We start from the raw sequence: 18,317 nt of genomic DNA on the forward strand, positions 1-18,317 counted from the left end.
TCTGGGATAATGTATTCAAGAAGGGGGGAAAAATTTGCACAGAAGCATCTGCAGCCAGAGAAGAGAGGCGAGAGAGTATGTGAGAGGAACAACCTTACAGGCACCAAGAATGAAGAAGAAGAAGGGAGATGAGGTGCTCAAGGCCCTAGAGCAGATATTCCCCTGCAGCCCACGAAGAAGACCATAGTGAGGGAGGCTATATCCCTGCAGCCCATGGAGGTCCATGGGGGAGCAGATATTCACCTGCATCCCATGAGAAGCCCACACTAGAGCAGACTCTTGGAAGAACTTGTGGTCTCATGGAGAGAGGAGCCCACACTGGGGCAGGTTTGCTATCAGAACTTGTGACCCCATGGGGGACCCACACTGGAGCAGCCTGTTCCTAAAGGACTGAACCCCATGGCAAAAGACGGATGCCATGCTGGAGCAAGAGAAGGACTCCTTTCTTTCCCTGAGGAGAAAGCAGAGGCAGGAAAAAGATGTGATGAACTCACTGTAACCCCCATTCCCTGTCTCCCTGTGCTGCTGGTGGAGAGAATGTAGGGAATAGGGGTTAAAACTAAGCCCAGGAAGGAGGGAGGCATGGAGGAAAGGTATTTAAGATGTTTTTAATTTCTCATTGTCCTACTCTGATTTTGACTGGTAATAAATTCAAGTAACTTCCCCAAGTTGAGTCTTTCCTTTTTGGTTTTGTTCCTGATGGTAATCAGTGAGTGATCTCTTCCTGTTCTTATCTCAATTCCTGAACGTTTTGTTATATTTTCTCTCCACTGTCCAGCTTAGGAGGCAAGTGATAGAGCAGCTTTGGTGGGCACTTGGCATCTAGCCGAGCTCAAAGCACCATAAACCTATAAGTTAATGATTCAGTCCTCAGTGTATAAAGAACTTTTTGTCTATGTAGAACCCTGTCAATTTAATGATGGGAACTGTCAGCTATATTTCTAAACCAAGATCAGTTTGAAATGCAAGCAGCACTTACCTGATATTTTTCAACTGACAGTGGGTTGATATGACCACTGACATGAATGGCTGGAAATACCTCATTCTTGATATAAGCACTTAGCTCCACCTCATGCTGTATCACAACATGAAGACAATATGAAATATATTGCACACTTATTTCCTAGAAGAGTAAACAGGCAAGAATTTATTCCCTTAGAATGTATATGTAAACATAGCTATATATATAGATATACATGCATAAGAGGAAGACAAAAGTGGATGCCTGTGGAGGAGACAGCACCATATATTACTTTTAGTGATTAGGACAAAATGATATGTAATTCAAAATAGTATCACAAATCATAGAATTCAATTACTAAATAATCCCTTTACCCCCAAAATACACAAAACAGATTGTCCCTGTTGAGTAGAATAAACGATTGATTGTCATGTGTGATTAATCTGGACATTTGAGAAAGTTTCATAAGATAACCCTGCAGTTTAGTTTGACAAGAGTAAAGATTAGATCATTCTAAAATCATCACAAAGTGTATTCAGTTTTCATGGCCCAAGTATGGCAGTGAGCTGCAAGTCAGTTTAATTCTGTGCTACAGAACAAAGGGCAATTTCTGCTGAACACTTCTCAATGGATATGCAGATCAGAGATGAGATGCAATGTTGCTGAAATATTCAGAAGCTGATACCCATACCAAGAGAAATTCTGTAATGTAAAACATATCACTGCCTTATTTTATTTTTTTTTTAATTTCTTGCTCTGGGGTTTCTCCCTCAATAAATTGCCTCCTTGACTGCTGGCTTGTGGAAAATCCTTTGGTCTGCTTGGCTTCCCAGCTGCACAGGCTATTCCCAGTCTCTTAGACATAAATAAAAAGAGTTGCCTGTAGCTCTACCTAGTCTGATTGGCACATATGGCAATTGATTAACTACAAGTGACATTGGGGGACTGTCATCGAATACGGCCTTTTTTCTAAGTTTCTAATGAAACGATGGACTCTCCCCTTCAGGGCAGAATCATCCATTAGGCCCATGTGGTCTGAGCTGAAGGCTCTGTAGGTTCCCACGAAGCAGTGTAATAACCTTCTTACAAAGCAATGACAGAGACTTCTCTGTGAGATGAATGATTTAAAGAAAGTACTTGCTTTGTCTTACTTGCAAGAGCAATTTGGAAGTGGTTATGTTGTTGACAGCTGGCTACCTTCCTTCTGACACTTCTGCTCCTCCCCTTAAATTTATCAGTGCACAATTGTTCTGCCCACCAAAACTGACGTTGCAATGGGAACACTTTCTGCTTCTGTAGTATATTCTCTAAAAATAGCTTTATAAGATGCTTTATGAAAAGCAGTGAATGAATTTAGTATTGAAATGTGTTTCCATGCTCAGCTCAGAAAGCAGCAGAGGCAAAGAGAAGTTCAGTAACTAACTGTGGAGGCAGAAAAGGTGAATATTGGCTCATAATTGAAAGCTACCGAGTTAAAATGATTTAAAAGTGACTGCTGGAAATTTCCACATATCTTCTGAGATGTAATTGTCATTTCCATGAGCAGTCCTAGTCACTTGCAGTGTAGATAAAATAGGTTATGTTAAATTTGGGGGTCAGTGCTAAACACATTTAACAGATACATGCCAGAAACTTAAAGGTACGGAGAAAAATAAGGTTTGGGAGATTTCACACACAAGTACATCAGCCTAGAACTTCCATTGATCTACATCCTGTGAGGGTGAAAACCATCTCCCTTGTAAACAACTGAGTGAGCCTTTTGAAAACATTCAGGAAGCCACATACTGGCACATAGCGTAGAGCAATCTAGTAATAATGTCAGCTTATGTTAGTTTGATTTTGTGGAACTTTGTCCTGAAGGCGCAGGAAAAGATTTGTGTACTTGAAACCTCTCAGTTTTTTTCCAGCAACAAGTGTGATGAAATCTCCGTTTGCCAAGTTTGGTTCTTTAAAAATAAGCATCTAACTGTGGACTGCTGAAGCCTGTTCTATTCTCTTTTTCTGTTTGTATTGTCTATATGATATGTCTATACAGAGACTTCTCAAGTCTGAGAAATTTGATACATGATATAGCCAGAGGTTGCTAGAAGTGATAGACAATATATCCAGAAGTGGCAGGTTCTTCATTCAGCATCACTACAAGTGATAACAGGCTGGACTTGCCTCCCACATCTCTGAATAAGTTTCCATAAAGAGAAAAAGGAGCAAAGCTGTCATCACATCCATCACCTGAAACCTGCAGAACTATGATTATATTTTTATTGAGGTACAGTAGAGACAGAATTTCAAAACTAGGCCTGAGAAAAAGTGAAAAACATTTGTCAGGCCTTAATACTCCAGTTTTAAAAATGCAAGTCAATTGTCTCTGAATTGTTGAGGACTTCTAAGGTTTTGCCAAGTATCCATAACAATGAATAGTCCTTTTGCCTCTACCTGGGCCTGCTTTCTATAAATTACATTTTCTTCAAAATATCAGAAAGTGCCTTGAGTACCAGGAAAGATATTTACACTAATAAGTCTAAATGCAGTCAAGGCAGTTATCATTCCACATTTTTATTTTGGGGTACTACTGTTCCTGTCAACATAACAACTCTTTAATCCTCTCATCACCTTTTTTTTTCTTGTTTGAAGACAAGTCTAAATGAAATTCATCTTAACTAAGTCTGACTGTTTAGGAATGAAGTCTAAGCCATTCAACAGTGACATAAATGCCTTGTGTGCTTAGATTCTTAGTCAGACATTTAACTTATAGCCTGATTTCAGTCACTTGTGCATAATCAAGGGCTTCTGTCATCATTAAATCCTTTAAAATTTATCTTTTCCTTGACATTCCTATTCTTGAATGCCAGAGGTCAAGGCCCATGAAACCAGTCATGTCCCTCTGCAAATATCCATGTGTGTAAATTGGTTCAAGTCTTTACCCTCTAATAGGTCACCTTCAAATTCAAGCTAAGAATGAAAAAAAAGAAAGAGCCAAAGCTTTGCTTCAAACTCCCAATGTTGGATATTGTCCTGCTTATGGACTGAACAAAGGATGAGGCAGGAAAGAGTCTGATTTTGATGGGGATGGTCCTGCCCTCTACAATTCTCATCCCAGATTTCCCACGGACAAGAATTAGAAATACACTACCAAAGCATTCAGATGACTTTTTTTCTCTAGTTAGGCTTCACCCTAGATGGATGCTGGGCATCTAACTCAGTGCCTGTATGAACACCAGATTGTGAGCGCATTCTGCATCTTCCTGTTTGGTGTGCAATTCAAATCTTCTCAGTGACAGGGTGGGCTGTAGAGAACTTCTTGGTGGACATTTCACAGGAGAGAGCTGCTTTGCTGGAAATCAGAAAGGTGGTGCACAAATGCATATCAGATTTTATTTTTCTTCCTTGCTCAAAACAGTTGTATAAATGTTGAAGGAAACAAAACTGTTCATGTGAGAGTTTCCACAGACTTCAGCACAGTCAAGATTTTACAAGTAAACACGTATTGCAAAAGCCAGACTTAGAGAGATTAGCACTAGTCTGGATACATAAATTTTCCTCCAAAGAAGTACACTAATCTCTTTCAAGCATCCTAATTGTTCCTATTCAGAAACCATTAAAAATTGTATATTGTATTGTATCAAGAGTTCATCTAATTTAAATGCAAAAATTTTGTAAACATCAGTATAATGTTATGTTCCATTCATTCATTTGATCCTCTAGTACATTAGGGTGGGGAAATATACACGCATTGCATTTTTGAGATTTTCTTTTAAGGGCTGCTTTAATGAATTCTTAATTACATTATTCAAAAGAGCCATTATTCAGCATTCATCTCACTTCTAAATGAAAGTCTTTACCTGACATGTGAATGAAATGAGTCTAAATGCTTTCCATGCCACCTAGGGATTCGTAATAGACTTCTTGCTGAATGGCAGCAGCAGGTTTTCTTTCTGCTTTAAATTTTTGTGGATCATTTGTAGAGAAATATAAGTATGAAATACTCATCTATCCCAAGCATCAGTAAACCCTCTAGTCTCACCAGATGTAATGCAACTACAGTGTTGAGATAGTTGAAAGAGATAAAAGCTACAGAGAAAAACATTTCTAACATATCTAACGTCTTCAAATATATTGTATAGTTGTCAAGAATTCTATTTGGTGTGGAAAAAGCTCATAGCCCCTTATTAAAGCTTTTCTTCTTTTTTATGCTTCACTGTTAAAAAAGTTGGTGAACATTGTAGATGGAATTAAGATCTGTTTTTTTAAAAGGGGTAACTTGATACTTTTTCTCATTCCCTATCCATTTCAGTAGGACTAATATCTGGTATTAAATTCAAAAAAGAGCTTAAGAGCTCAAAATACTACACTGCATTTCAGCCGTGCAGACAACAACTTGCAATGAGTACATGTGTGGTCGGTCAGGATTGTACTGTCATAAATACACTGGGCCAAATTCCTGCATGTCTCAGTCCATACCTGATCCGTCAGCAACTGGATCATGTGGAAACACAACTTACTCCAGAATGAGTTTATATAACAGAGTACTACCCATCCCTTAGAAGGACCGAGGTGATTAAGGGAATAAATTTAAATTGTTATATTCAAAACCCCAGTAACATCTTTCTTTAAAACATACTTTTTTGTTTCATTGAGTTTTTCCTCCATAACGACTCTAGATTTTCATCACAGAAATTGCCTGGAAAAAATCCTAATACCATGAAACAAAAATCCTGCTGCTGTTTTGTCAGAAAATTTCAAACATAACATTAATACTAGGGAAATGTGCACACTGTAGGCCTGTAATTGATTATTTGCCTACTTGTTCATTCTAAATATGAAAACAGTATATCTTATGGAAAGAACATTATTTGGAGCACTGAAATTATCACTGACAAGATACCACAGTATAATCTCAATTCCTTGTGAAAGGATTGAAATATTCATCTCCCATAGATTAAGATTCTGTTTCATTTGCATTAAAAAGATGACAAACTTTCTCATTTCAGATTAATATGCCATAGATAAATTATCATATACAATCTGTTCTTAGCTATCTATGTTTTATAAAACACTTTTGCAAAAGAATGCATATTAAAAGACTTTTGAGTGCTTTTGCAGTCCTTGGATCAATTTTTAAAGTACATTTCTTAAAATACATTTTGTTGCTTTTTATATATGTAGATGGAGCTTTGCTATTCTCAAGGCATTATAGGAAATATCACAACCTTTACCCCCTACCTGATCGTGAAAAAAAAAAAGTGAAATTTAATATGCTGCTTTAATTCCAGGTCATTATTTAGAGCTCAGTACTGGAAGGTGCTGGGCATGTCTCATGAAGTGTCCAGCATTGCCAGTTCCCACAGGCTGTCTTGCTTAATACTGTGCAGGACTGTGTTACTAACACAAAACCCCCAGCACTTGTGTGATGTGGTCAGGCATTGGTTAGTGAAGCAGCTGCAATGTCAAGCAAGCTGAACTACCTACTGGTAAAGTAACATTTTAGAATGCCTAAAAAACCACATTATCTACTCTTTCGATGAGCAAAATGCATAGTGCTGCTCAGAGACTCCCATTCACCCAGCCTAAAACTCCCCTCTCTGTGAGTAATTGAAGTGCACCCTTGAGGATCCACATCACATTGTGCCTCCTGTGCAGAAATCTTTCAGCTGGACCAACAACGGACCCAGCCCTTGTAGGTGATTTCTCAATGAAGTATTGGTTTTATGCCAGTCAAACTGAAAACCACATATATAGCCATGTGGAAAATAATAATGAAATTAAACAAACACATCCAGGGAAACTTATGATGCACTAAGGTATGTGTTTTAAGTCACCACCTTCAGGTTTGTTCACCCAGCCAATTTTGTCTTTTTTGTTGTTTCCCCTGCACATCCCATTTACCCATCTAGCAGCTCAGTTAATTTTTGAGCATACTATTAAGGAAAATGAAATCTCAAACTCTTTTTAAAGGTTCTGGAGACATATTTAATTATAAAAACATGTAAAATATGAGTAATCTCTCCAGGATGAAACATATCCCCCAAAAGGCAGACCCAGGCAACATACTCTAAGCTTCAATGCACAACAGGTACACTTCAAGATGATAAGCCATCACTCCTGCAAAGCATCAAACCAGACAAAAATCTTCCCAATCTCACTGAATCATATCTTCTATCAGTTCAGTGGAAATCAGCCAGGGCTACTGTCTACTCACAACATTTAGGCTACATACCATTGTGTCTCTCAATTTTAACGTATTCATTTCAACACTGTTTCAGTAAACTATGGAAAACTTGGGAGCAATGAAAAATTAAGAGCAAAATCCACAAAGATACCATAGCAATTAGGTAGGGACACACAGAAGTTAAAAAAGCAGAATTTATAGAGCAAGCAAAGGAACAAATAAAACAGAGCGTGACTTCAATAAGTCTAATTACAAGATATTTAAAATAAATACTTGGAAGCACATATGCAATTGCTATCAAAACTGTAACAAATATGTAGCTCTGATCACATTTCTGCAGCTATTGCACAGTGCAAACCCACTTTTTTAATCAGGTGGATGAAAACTTTTACAGCTTCCCAGGATGTAATTTGTATAGAAGCTAAAGGGTAGCTTTGAGTGCTTAAAGAAAAGCAAAGGGGAATTTCTAATGACATTATGTTCTTTCTAAGTTTTATTTGAATTCCTATGTGATCATAGTTCTCAGTCAAATATCTATTAGCTTTTTACTAACATACGCCAATAAAGATAGTCAGTACCCTGAAAGCTTGTATGTACAAAGCAAATAAAAAATCAACATTTTCCATTTTTTGATGGCTAAGAAAGGAAACCCGATGATATATTACATCAGATATTTCTAGTATTCTGATTTTTTTAAAGCACAGTTTCCATTTTTCAGACGTACTTTTCTCTATTTCATGTATGTGAGATTATAAAGAAGGCTGGTGATGCTGCTGAAGCAGGATGTGGCTGTTTAAGACATTCTAAGAGAAAATATTTCCAGTTTTCAATCATTTCTAAAAGTCATCATAGCAGATTTGACTCATTTCCCACTCCTTCAACTTTCCATTTGAGAAATTAAGTCCATTTGTATTATACCTTGCTGAGTAGATAGAAGATATGGGTGGTCCTTCTATCAATCAAAATTGTAATTACCTTTCCCAATTGTCTCTGACATTTTATTCAAAAAGTATTTTAACTCCTAGGCATTACATTAATACCAGTGATGGTTGTTTTTATTGTTAATAATAATACTAATGAGGTTTTGGATACAGTGTATGCAATCCTATATGCCCTTTTCTTCACTTCTTCATTACCTCTCTGTCTCTTTAGGTGTTTTTTTTAATTATTTTAGGAGTAATTCTGTGGACTAATGCTAATATAGGCACGGTGAATTCACAATGAATTTTCACCCATTCTCTAAGAATTCACAGCACATGTGTTACCCTGACTTCTTTGCAGAAGATCTGAGGTACAATCATATAATACAGAAGTAATTCTTTATTAACCAGGCTCTCTGACTGCACTAATAATGGTAAACGTGAGCAAAAAGAACTTAAGAAGAACCACTTGATATGATAAAGGATAGCTCTTTTACTATTATCATGTATAATTTCCTGTCTTCCCCTGTAAAAAGAAGAAATTTATAGCCATTTCCTGCATGTACCTTTTTCATTTCAGTTTGACAATCCTCAGCTTTTTTACTTCAGCAGTACCTTTGTCACTGGAACTGAACATTTGAAACTTCTTTCTAATTTGATAAAATATACATATGGCAATAGCATGCTAGAGGTAAAAGGTACTGACATCAAAGTCTGCACAGCTCATATTAGAATGATTTTAAATGGGCATTATATATTTATTTAGCAGAAAAAGAAGGGAGTCTCTTAGAAGCAGTTTGAAGAATCTTAATTTTACTAAATGTTTCAGTAAAGCATTTTAATTAATCTTCTTACCAGTAACTTCACTTCAGCAAAGCAATTTAAAAACAGCTGTCATATATTTAGCACTTTGGATGGGTTACAAAACAGGTGCATTGTTGCAATGCACCCCGAAGGAGTTAAAGGATGTACATGCATAAGATATCTTCAAATTTTCAACTTAGAATTATTGATGGATGTAAAGCTACTCACTCAAAATCATCTAACCTTCTTAACTGGTTAAAAGAGTTTAATCCTCTCAGTTATTAGGAGACCTTTGAAGTGAAACAGTGAAACTCACTCCTTCCGCCTGTTTTGAAAATTCTCATTGACTGTAGACTAAATCACAGGGAGGTTTCAGCTGCAGCACTTTGTCTGCAGAGTAAGCTGTGGATTACTTAGTTGAACTTTGCTCCAGTCAAGACTTTGTAGCGCTTATAAATCTTGAATCCATCTAAATTCACCTTAAATTAGCCTTGCAAAAACAATCTCTAAACTTGAGCTGTCTGCTTCATGGCTTCTGGCTAGTTGCCATGCAGAAGCTAGGACACTTACTAATTGTCTTCATTTCTTGAAAATACCTCGCATTTTATTAAAAATAATATATAATGGAATACACACTTTTGCTTTTGACTTCGAAAAACAACAGTATCGGCTGGTTCTATGCAGACCTTTGGCAGATACATTGTGTTTTGGAAATTAAATGGAAGAGAAGCTTGAAGGCTTTGAAAGCCTTACAGCACAATAATGTCACTACTGCGTGAACTGCATGAAGAGCCAAACAAGCATGCCAAGATACAAGAGATTTTTCAATTTTCCGGCAAATAGAAACAAATTCTGGTTTCAGAAGGTGTACTCAACAAACACTTCTGAATGTGTTTCTGATTTGTGGAAAGAATGTTTTTACTGCTGGTGCCCTGTACTTTTGAGACATTTATTTCCTAAAAGAAAGATTCCATTCTATAAACCTCAACTGTCTGTTTTTCCAAAGCAATTTAAAATCAAACACACAAATAAAATTTTTAACATATGGAAACTTTCGTATAGAGACTTATGTATTCCAAGTTAAAACTGTTTTATAAACTGTAATGCTTTGCAGATGAAAACACGGAGAAGAGGACTGTTTTTAGCAGTAATGCTTTTTGGCAGCGTTAAACCTTGTTTTAGTAATTGACATCAAAATATTTGGTGGCTTTCAAATGGACCATTAATAAAAATGGCATGTTTTATGTTTTAAAAATTTTGCTTAATATTGTGAAGTTGTATTGAATTTCAGTATTTTTCTAAAGAAAATAATCTTTAACTTCTCTGTGTTTAAAACAGTGGAGAGGCATCTTTAAAGCTGTTGTAATAAGTATCCCAGGGCTTGAGTTGGAGTTTTTTTATATCCATATCATATATAACTTTTCTTCTTCACTGACTAACTTTTCTCATCAGCTTTTAACTTTTTTATTTCTTACAACTCTACAACTTGAGGATTGGTGTATATAAAGACATATACTATTTAATCATTATCAGACTTTTAGCTTGCACACCAAATACTTTTAAGATGAGTACATTGACAGCTCTAAAGTATTTTCAGAATAGTAAACACTGATTTAGAGGAATGTTATCTTAAAAATCTGTTCCTAAAGAGTGGATCTTTTGAACCTTTTCTGGTTAATAAGGTTTGCTGAGGATTTCACTCCCTCACTTTAAAAATAGACAATATTTCTGTGGGACATTTTTCCCTCAGAATCTACTATAGTTCATTATGTTTTGAGGCAAGTTTTGATGTCACATTTTGTATGGGAAAGATCTGAAAGAATTAAAATTTTGACACACTAGTGCTGAATAAGCAATGGGTATTGGTGTTTTTCACTAATGACCTGTTTAGAAAGGAATCAAGTGGATGCTTCCTCTTAAGCACATATTTAAATCTCATTGACTCCTGCTCTGAGAGTCCTGCATAGGTTTTAAAGAGATTCACTGCAATAAGTTATAAGTTAGCTTGCATCTTCCTACAGACTGACTAGGTTTGTATAAACAATCTTTTAAAGCCAAAGAAAATAATGAAAATGAACTGATGACACAATGAGCCCATTTACATGGAAGACAGATGTTGATTTCATCTCTATGCTGGAATCCTGCAATGGGGAGAGTGTTCATTTCCCATGCAACAGCTATCTTAAGCATCAGCTGTCTAAAAGAAAGAAAAGATGGTAAAGAGCAACAAGAGCAAACCCCAGCATACACCAAACTGAAAGCACCAACTGTCTCTTTTTTTGGAGGATTTTCAATGAGAATTTTTTATTGCTGCCAGAGTGATACTACAGCTGTCACTGACCATGAAGAAAAATAGCAGCAGAAATGCAGGAAGCAAACACAAGTGTCAAGTGACTAATCTGACTCCATAGGGAAACAGGCAAAAAGAAAGTTTCAAAAGGAAATCATTCAGAGTATGGACATGATCAGAGAGCCACCAAGGCTGTGGTTGCAGACGTATTGGCAGGGTTGCTACCACCTATTTAGGCTTGGTTCGTGCAGTCCACCAGTCATTTACTCCCTCCTCTCCTTCCTGTTCTGGCATCACTGTTTGTACAGCTGCATGGTGAGCACAGTCAGGCACCAGGACCCAGTGAAAAATGACCCACTAGAAGTTTATCAGTTCCCTTTCTGATTTACTTCAGAGCCCCACAACTGGTTGTGCTGGCATAGGAGACCTTGTGACATGGAAACAGGACTGTGCAGCTGAGGAGAGGAGAAGCCATGGAGGGAGGCCCTACAAGCAACACCAGGGAGTCACATTCTGGTGCTGAGAAGGGTGCACATGGCCGCACCTCCAGCACACTGCCCTTTCTTCTTGATAGTATGTCTTTGCTACTGGATTTTTTTTTTGCTTTGAGATTAGGGCACATGAATCAGCATTCAGTACCTACAGCTTGGAAGTTAGTTTTCTAGGTTACTGTCATAATCAACAGAGATGTAGGAATTTTTTCAGTTCCTGAAATGTAGGCCTCTAAGTGTCATCTGAAAATGTCTAAGATAATATGCCTGAACTCCTTCAGCTAGATCAAGACATGTGTAGGTCCACCATATCACATATGCCAGCCCTCAGACATCCAAAGGATCCTCAAATGGCATTAGTCATCTCTGTTTATGCAGCTGAATTAAGCTCCCAAGGTGGCACCAAGATACCTAAACAGAATTTTTTAGTTAGATATATACAGGTGGAAACTGCCATGAGACAGTAATACCATTCCATTACCTAAGTATAGCAATCAGCTGCCTTTTGAGGTGCCTTGAGATCTGTTTATGGGGCTGGCAAATTCTCCATAGGACCTAGGGAATACCTGTGCCCTTTTGAAATGTGGAGGTCAGACAAGAAGTCCTAGGACATCTCAGATGGCATGTGGCCCAAGTCAGTAGGATTCTACTCCTCCCCAAAATACTGTCAGCTCTTACCAGCATCATTATTTACAGTTACTGGAGATGATCAACCATACAACAGGCATTGCATGGCCTCGCTCATGCAAATTGACTAAACAGCTTCCTTCTGTTCCAGCAGTGTATGAGTTTTAACAGTTTTTATCAGTGTTTAAAGTGTTTCATTGAAAGAGCACTGAAAAATCCCCTTTATACTTGCTGAACTTTAGGCATAAGAAAGAAAATGGATATAATCTGTTTTATCAGGTTTCTTAATTAAGGTCCTGTGAAATAACTCATTCAAAGATCAGCATGGACAAGGCTACTGCAGTTTTCAGGTACTTGCAGAGTATTCAGAGGCACATTGTCTCTTTTCAACCTTTAGTAACAAAATTCAAGTGATCTAAACCTGATAGTTTAATTCTGAATTTAAATGTAATTTTATTTTATTTGTTTTTATCTTTTCTAAAGCACTCTAAGAGGTCCTAAAGAAAGGTGCTACACAATTGTAAGTGCTGGAGTGATTGACAGAGTATTTTACAACTGGCACTTATTATTCCTTTTCTTAAGAATAAAGTGGCTTTTAGACTAAAAACAATAGGGTGAAAAGGGGTCTTTTATGCTCTCATTATAAGTAGAAAATTGGAAGGAAAAAGTTGTAATAAAAAACTAAATTATTTTTGCATGATGTATGTTTCTTTATGTTCAGTGGTATATACATTGAAACCACTGGACATACAATAACCCTCTAGATATGGAAAAAAAAATGAAAAGTAGATTAAAATTGCAAAAGTGATGCATGTAATAACCATCTTTTCTTATTCTTGTTATGAGTAGAAAGAAGTCATTATGCAGCAAAAAGGAATAACATTGTTATATTTTACCTTTGAATTTAAATTCAGGGGAAGTGGCAAAGACCATGACGCAGATTGTCTATTATATGCCCTGTTTTAAAATGACAGGTGATTGTTCCCAAAGTTTCTGTAAGGTTTTCTCTTCTGGTTTTTTCAGAACAATGCTCTTTTCCCTAAAAATCAGCATGTGCCAAATGCCTGTGCACTTTTTGTCATTTTGGAAATGTGATGCACGTTCACAGAGTTTCAAAAATTCAGAGTATTACCTAAGACAGGAGGCCCCAGAATCTCCTGGATTAAACCTGTGCTGCATAGTGTTGCTTTAATTCTATATCACACTATAGATTAATAAAAGCAACTGAATTTTTGTTAAGCCCCTGACCACAATAATAGTCACAATCCCCAGCTTGCAAATGGCTTATTTACAGCCCTCTACTTTTTCCATAAGTGTGAGTTTCCCTGGGGGTTTGTGGCTCTGTGACAGGTGCAGAATCTCAGTTTAACTCTTTCTAGAGTCACTGTCCCTGCAACACTGGAGGGTATTTCAAGCTCCACATCAGAGTCCTACAGTCCCTTCTTCTGGTGCAATTTGACCAATTTATGAACTGTAAGGTCTTTCAAATCAAAAAAGCCAAGCATGGAAATACATCCTGAAGAGAACACAGGTCCTTCTTCTAAAGCCATATGTTGAGATATGACTCAACAGTGTGCCCAGGTGGCCAAGAAGGCCAGGGGGATCCTGTCCTGTATCAAAAATAGCGTGGCTAGCAGGACCAGGGAAGTGATCCTTCCCCTGTACTCTGCGTTGGTGTCACGTTAAAGGGAGGAGGGAGACAGAAATGCAAAGATTTCCAGTCTTAACTGTGCTAATATAAAGTTAATAGCTATAAGCACCCTCGGGATAATCAAAGCTTTATGAACCCAGCACTGTCTATTGACTAACAGACAGCACACAGACTGGAAAGATTTTTGACTCCCTATGAGGACCTCACTTAAGGCAGGGAGAAATTACTAGCAATAAGCACCTCCAGACAATCAGATCCTTGTGTTCCCCAACACTGTCTGTCAACTACTGGACAGCACACAGGTTGGAAGGGTTTCTGACCTCCGCTATTGAGGCAACACTTAATAGCAAAAAAGAAAAAGAAAAGGACTTTCCTCACGATAGCTCCCAAAATAACATTTATTAATACAGGTACGTGACAATGACTATATGGGTTACTTAGTTGGTGATAACATTTAGCTGCAAGATTGTACAAAATACCCCAAAAGACACCGGCACAACACACATTTTACAGGCCACTCCAGCAGTATCCCACTCCCATGACAAACTTAACTAACAGAGGGTTACTAAACAGAAAAACAACAGTTCAACACCACTTGTAAACACACTCAATAACCCAAAAGAAAAGCAACAGGAAAAATATAGCCGCTTCCCATTAACACGCATACACCCAGTAAGCTATACCAAATTATAATTAATAAGGTATAAGAAAATAAAGTAAGAATTCAGTTGCTTACCCCTGCAATGTTGATGGAATGGTGAAGACAGGGTAGCTCGTAGGTTGCCCTCCCAGAGGTGGAAGTTTTTCTCCCCCAAGTTGCAGCTAAACTGCACTTCTTTTTGTATCCTTTTTTTTCTTCTTCAGGTGGTTGTGTGACTAAGAGTCTATCTATTGGGGGGGTGATGCAGATGCTTTAGGGGAGGTGGGCCCTTGAGCAGTCATAGAAGATATCGCAAAGGAAGGCCCTGTTATTTTTTAACACTCCATTCTTTGTTAATCTTATCAGTTTTAAAGCCTTTGTTCTTGGCCAGGAGCACACCTGCAGGGGGCTGAGGCATTTCCCTCAACCCATCAGGCTTATCAGGGGCCATCATCCCACAGTTGGTGAGGCCACACCTTGAGTACTGTGTTCAGTTCTGGGCCCCTCAGTTCAGGAAAGAGATTGAGGGGCTGGAGCGGGTCCAGAGAAGAGCAACAAGGATGGAGAAGGGACTGGAGCACAAGTCCTGTAGGGAGAGGTGGGGACAGGGGAGAGGGGAGGGGAGGTGAGGGAGAGGGGAGGAGAGGGGAGAGAGGAGGGGGGAGAGGGGAGGGGAGAGGGGAAAGGAGAGGGAGGGGAGGGGAGGGGAGGGGGGGAGAGGGGAAGGGAGAGGGGAGGGGGGAGGGGAGGAGAGGGGAGAGGGGAGAGGGGAGGGGTGGGGAGAGGGGAGAGGGGAGGGGAGGTGAGGGAGAGAGGAGGAGAGGGGAGGGGAGGAGAGGGGAGAGGGGAGGGGAGGGGTGGGGAGAGGGGAGAGGGGAGGGGAGGTGAGGGAGAGAGGAGGAGAGAGGGGAAAGGAGAGGGGAAAGGAGAGGGGAGGGGAGGGGAGGGAGAGGGGAGGGGAGGGAGAGGGGAGGGGAGGGGGGAGAGGGGAGGGGAGAGGGGAAAGGAGAGGGGAGGGGAGGGGAGAAGGGAGGGGGAGGGGAGGAGAGGGGAGGGGAGGGGAGAGGGGAGGGGAAATGGGAGGAGAGAGGGGAGTGAAAGAATAAAGAATTGAGAAGAAAAACAAAGAAAGGAAGGAAGAAAAGAATCAATAGAATTTAAAAAGTCAATTCAGTCTCCATCTCTCTGTCTATCAGGAGTGTCAGGAATGCTAAATTATAAGTAAAATGCAAGCTTGACTACTGTGTACATAAGCCTTCTCAGCTTGAAAGTGTAACATTTATATTTCTTCTTCCAGGAACTTTAATTACTTAACACTCTAGAATTTTTCTTGGCAGTGTGAATCCAAGATTTTCTCCATCCTCTGACAACATAACAACAGTTACAGCACACACATTCAAAAGAATAAAAATAAAAAAAGCCCTCATGACCAAATTTTTTTGTTTAAATACTCCAGAGTGCTTTTGTTGGACAAGTTGCACAGGGGAGAAATTACTCTAACAATAAATAGTAAAGAAAGCAAATTATTTGCCACTTCATTGTCCAAGAGTGCCTTTAGTATCATGAATTTCCCTCATTTGAATACAATGACATGTCTTATCAGTATATACAATATAGTCTGTATTTCAAAGGCTGTAGACAGCTCAGTGATATTTGTCATATTAGTCTCTTCTATCAGTATATTGCATTTATTTCCTATGTGTTGGCAGACCAAAAGGCTGACACTGTCACTCGCTGAGATTTCATATCAGTTCTCACCACCATTTCAGTTACTTTTGACAATGTTTCATGATTTAGTCCTAGGCAAATATCAGAGAATGAGAAATGTGCTGAAGGGATAAAGGGCATTCCCTTGATGTAATATGCAACAATAAATAAAAATAATTAATAGCAATTATATACTTCTAATTAGAAAAAATATAGGCAGTTCATTTTGCCTGCAACATAATGAAACCATCTATATTTCAATAAAAAACCGTTACAAACTCTATACATGCTCTTAAAATTGGAACAAGTAAAACAGATTGACATTTGATTCTCAAAAGCCTATGGATAAAGCATCTCATAAGAGTCAGTTAAGAACTTGATAACCACAGGGTTAGAAATGCAGTACTGTCATGGATTAAAATGTGCTTTAAAAATGGGAAAGCAAGAATAGGAATAAATGTTGAGTTTTCAGTGGAATGAGGCTATTCATTAGTGGTACTTCAAAGATCAGAAGTAGAAACAGCATTGATCATTACAGCTATGAATAATCTAGAAAAAGGCTGAGACAACTCCTTGACCATCCCTGGTTTTTTACATGGCAAAACTTTACTGCTTTTATTCTGGAAGATCTGCTTCTTCTCTTTTCTCCTCTACTAAGCCCTTCTTTGGTGGGCAGATGTTATCACTTACCATCAGTTGTACATCACAGCTGAATTCATCCTTACTGAGGCCTCTTAGCACAATTCCATTATGCAGTGTTAAAAAGAAATATTTACTCTGGACCATTGGTAAATGCAACTGTCTCAGTTTGAGGGGCAAAACCCAAAATGTTTACCCACAAGTGGAGGAGGGGGGTTTCCTCCACAATAATCATGCCACTCTTTATCAAATTTAAGAAAAGGAACTTTAATCAGACAATGGATACAAGAAGGATAACAGCTCTTAACTGATATATATATATATATATATGTAGGTATAGATATAACTATAAACAGACCAGAGTAAAACCGCTTCCCAACGCCACAGAAAAAATAAACAACAACCCCCACAACAACAACCCCCAAACCAGCAAGTTTCCTTCGGGAGAAGAGTTATACTTATGAGGCGGTATCAGTGTCACAGCCCAGCTGGCTGCAGGGTGAGTTCCCAGTTGAATTCTGTCTCTCTCTCTGTGTCTCTTGTCCCAAATGAAGAAGGAAAACTGGAAGTGGGGAACCGCTGCGTGTCCTGGAAAGCAGCTGTAAGTTCTCACTCCCAGGTCGCTGCCCCAGCCAGGGCGGGCAGGCCATGACGCTGCAGGTGGTGGTGAGACTGGAGCAGAAGCTGGGACCCCAGATGCAGGAACCAGGAGAAACAGTTGTGGTGAGGAGAAAAACAGCAGCTCAGCAAGAAGCCACAGCAGTAGCCAGCAGCAGGAGCAGGAGAAAAATGGACAGCTTCCCTCCTTGGCATCACACCTCCTGCTCCTGCGTCCGCAAGCTAAGAATGGATAAATGTCCCCAAAAACAAAAGAGACAACCTGCCTCCACCCAAGCGATCAGCAGTTAGCTACTTCTTTTTGTTAACTACTGGCATGGGCAGTTAGTGGCAGGGAAGAGAATTTACATAATAATTCCAAACTACAACAGAAACTCTGTACCAATCTGAAACACCTTGAAGTACTTGGCAGCAGTAATTCTTTATGTTCTTGGTGAGAATATGATAGAACCAACTAACAAAAACAGAGTGAGAAAATACTAAGATACCAAGCACAAATTAGTAGTAAAATATATATTCCTGATAGAATTACTTTAAGTACTGTCAATGTAATTTTTTTTGTTTCAGAAAACAGTTACAGTAGAAAAATATTAGATTAAGGATAATGAAAAAAAGTTTTAGTTTTGGGGAGCAAATTTTCACAGAACAGATATTCCCTCTTAGGCTTGATGCCTTAGGACTTTATATATTTGTATAGTTATGTATATATTTTTATATATTTCTATATTTTTAAATTTTTATATAGTTGTATAGCTTCTTTTATTTGGTGTAGCAACTATCAGTTTCTACCTTTGTGCCATATT

Source organism: Pithys albifrons, chromosome 3, assembly GCF_047495875.1.
Source record: "Pithys albifrons albifrons isolate INPA30051 chromosome 3, PitAlb_v1, whole genome shotgun sequence".
Classification (NCBI taxonomy): Eukaryota; Metazoa; Chordata; class Aves; order Passeriformes; family Thamnophilidae; genus Pithys; species Pithys albifrons.